Here is a 3581-nt window from a genome sequence, read left to right as displayed (position 1 = left end):
CTATACTATAATATTTGTAGGTGTGAACTAATTACCATAAACAAAATATATATATAAATCATCATAAATATACATATGTTATGTACTAATTGTATACTATCTATATTATATGAAATAAATCACAAAAAATAAGTACATTGATATGTACATACATATGCTATGTACTGTATTAGACTATATACATGTATATATGTAATACCCCGTTTCCTCGAGCTAAATTTAGAATAATCTTGAACTCAGATTTAAGATGATTTACGCCGAATTGAGAAAAAGAATTTATTTTAATTCCAATAAAAATGATTTACAAAAACATTTGTAAATTTAGTTATTAAATTTATATGCATTGCATATTTATTTAATTTAGCATTCAAGCATTTTTTCGAACTTTTAATTAGCGAATCCTAAGCAAATATTACAGTTCCGATAATTCGACCCTGAAATTTTATTTGTCCAATCAGCATCCATACCCATCAGCCACCATGTGTCCTCCCCATCACTTACACCTGCAACCTCCACAATTATAGTCTCCAATCTGCACTCTTCTATCTATTAGAAACATACTTCACTCATTTTGAAAATTTTCATCGGCTCCCCAAAATCATTTCGACAGAATCCAACGTACAAGTAAGATTTCCAAATCAGTTCCTTTACATTCTTCTCGTATGAATAAGAGCCTTCATTTCAATAGTATTGTTCAAGCTTTTTACCTCTGGTCATAGATCGAGCTTCAAGCTTCAAGTTTCAAGCTTGTTCAAAACCATATATAAATTTGACATATACACAGCAACACATTTCAAGTGTTTCAATAGAATGACATTCATATATACACATATGCATACACTGCTTATATATATATTACAAGCATAACTTTTAAAAGAAAAGAAAAAGAAAGGTAGAAGAAGAGATTTGATGTATGTTGAAACAAATGGAGTCTTGAGCCTTGTTGCGCTTGTTGAGTCGGGTTGCTGCCCCTGTTTTGGTACAAGGGTCGAGACCTTGCAGTGTTGTGTTTCTGCTGGGTTGAGTTAGTGGAGGGAAGGAGAGAGTCGACGGCGGCAGCCATGGCTGCTGTCGCCGGAAGTTTTTTTTGAGGGAGTTCAGGCGGCGGTGGTGGAAATCTGCCACTGACCGAGGAGATTGAGAGACGGAGGGAGGCGGCAGCGGTGGTCTTCGCCGTTGTCAAGGAGGGACGACGGTGGTCGACGGCGGCTTCTCGTCGGAAGGGGAAATCGCCGGGCAGAAATGAGGGAGAGAGATTTGCGGATGTTGAGTGAGAGGGAGCGAACGAGTCCAGTGGGACAGAGGGAGAGAGGGGGGGGGGGGTCGCAGTCGACGGCGGCTTGTCGCCGCTGCTCCTCCGGCGAACGTTCGCGGCGGCGCCGCTGCGTGTCTGGTGTGAGTGTGAGGGGAGTGGCTGAACCAAGAGAGGAGGGGGGGGGGGGAAGGGGAAACTGAAGTGTGTGTGCGCGCGCGTGTCTGATAAGGAGGGGAGGGTAATTGGGTGTTGGGCTATGGTTGGGGTTGAGTTGTGGGCCGGTTTATTTCTTTTAATTGGGCCATTCTTCTTTTATTATTCCTTTCAGATGGGCCAATGTTTTTATTTAATTCCTTGGGCCTAAATTTATTCATTTGGGTTGTGCAGCTTCTTTCATTTAAATGGACTGCACGTATAATTTAATTAATTAGACTTCTTCGAGTTTGATTAATTATTTTAAAGAATAAATTTCATAATAATATTAAATTATTATTATGTGCATATTTTAAGTAATTACCTATGCTAAGCATGACATGATATTGCACTTTAATTTGCAATAAAAGTATTTATGATTTAATTGGTTTTATCCATAAATCCAATTATTAAAGGAATTTGAGTAAGGATATTGTTGGTGTCCTTAACTCAAGAATTTTAGTTTTCATTATTTATTTATTACATTTTGAAAACCCGGCTAAGCGAATCATAAAATGTTAAGCACTTTACCTTGACTTAAGATTAGATTAAGGAAACCTATTAAGAGTATAGATTTCTTGTAGGCTTCGTGGATCGTGAGGACTAGCACCGCTATTCCGATTCAGAGATAAGATTAAACGACAGGCATTACCTAATCAGGTGGGCTTATTTTCCAAATGTATGATTGAGCTAATGAGCTTAAATGTTTCATGAAATACAAACTGTTTATCCAATAAATATTTTTGTGCACTCTACCATGTTTAAGGCTCGTATAGTTAATCAATTGAGGTTCTCTTAGGACCTAACACGTTGTTTGAGAATTGTGTACACTTGTTAGCTGACTCGGTGGGTTGATCTCCATTAGGCACTAACCAGAGGCGTTATAAAGGTGCTCGACGGGATGTGTTCCGGAGCATAGTTTATGATAGGCCTGTCTGGATTAATTTTCGAGGTTTTATTTTACTTGGCTGGGTTACGCCCTCAGTTCAAGTCAGCGGGAGACAGAGATCCGTCGGTGGCTAAATGGTCCGGGATCACAGCGAGTAACAGAATGGAGTGTGCAAACGCACGCAAAATAATTATGTATATTATGAAATGTTTTAACATGCTTAGAAGTTATTTCACTTTAAAACCTTCTAAGTCATGTCAGTATGATCGGATAAACTGCTTTTACAGATTGTGAAATGTTTTAAAGTTGCAGCCCATTAAGTACATTAGTACTTAGCCCAAATATTTTCAAATGTTTTTCAGGTTAACGGCTGGTGATGACGGGGCAGAGTTGAGGCTAGAGTTCAACTCCTTATTTCGACTTCCGCTGTAAAACTAGCCAGTATCTGTCTTTTGTTCCCTTGACTTAAGACTTTTATGAGATGTCTCTAAACAATATCTTTTGATGAGCCTAGACTCTTGAATTTCAAGTATGTTGGTTAATGTATGTTGGTTATCCGAAGCGTGAAACTAAACTTGTGATCCTAAAGTTAGTTGTTTGTTGATTGATTGTATCCCTTGGATATCTCTCTTTCTTCCTCCAAAGGGGCGATGCCCGATTGTTATCCCTTTTATTCGGATTTCACAAGGATTTTCCCTTGTTTATTTCAATGATTAGTCGCTCCCCAGTGATAGTTATTGTTTGAAGAATTGGGGCGTGACAATATACATATAACCGATTATTAATATGTGAATGAATTAGTCAATATTGACATATTTATGATATCAACTAATTATCATATTTAATGCTTTAATTAATTGTTAATTACCAAATTTAAGATAGGACTAAATAGTGACTGGTATAGAAATTACACTCTAGTTTTGGGCGGGAAAAAAATTGTGAAGTTGGATGAGCTTATATATATATATATAGATTAGTACTTGGGCCAGTAAGTCTTGATGGGCCTGCTAAATTATCTAATGGGCTTAGTTTGAAATATTGCTGCTGGGCTTTGAATTAGTTAGTTTAATAATATGAAGTTAGGCCTTAATTATTAAATTGGGTCCTTAATTTATTTAATTGGGCTGAATTATTATTTTGAGCCTAATAATTTTGTATAAGGGAATATTAACTACTAACCAATAATTAGAATGCTTAGTTAAATTGTCATGTAGAATTATTTAGTTAATGATTATTTATTAAATT

The 3581-nt window shown here is 36.7% G+C and overlaps 1 long non-coding RNA gene across 2 annotated transcripts; it reads left to right on the top strand.

The window, feature by feature from the left end:
- The first annotated feature begins 422 nt into the window (after positions 1-422).
- Positions 423-2949, top strand: LOC131015640 (uncharacterized). Of its 2 annotated transcripts, XR_009098620.1 has the most exons (4): positions 437-624; positions 2032-2107; positions 2313-2530; positions 2699-2949. It is a non-coding gene; the product is annotated as an uncharacterized LOC131015640 (long non-coding RNA). The 2 variants fall into 2 exon arrangements; XR_009098619.1 differs by having other exon boundaries at positions 423-624; positions 2313-2949.
- The last annotated feature ends 632 nt before the right edge of the window (positions 2950-3581 follow it).

Source organism: Salvia miltiorrhiza, chromosome 3 (assembly GCF_028751815.1).
Source record: "Salvia miltiorrhiza cultivar Shanhuang (shh) chromosome 3, IMPLAD_Smil_shh, whole genome shotgun sequence".
NCBI lineage: Eukaryota > Viridiplantae > Streptophyta > Magnoliopsida > Lamiales > Lamiaceae > Salvia > Salvia miltiorrhiza.
This window is presented reverse-complemented; position numbering and strand designations above follow the sequence as displayed.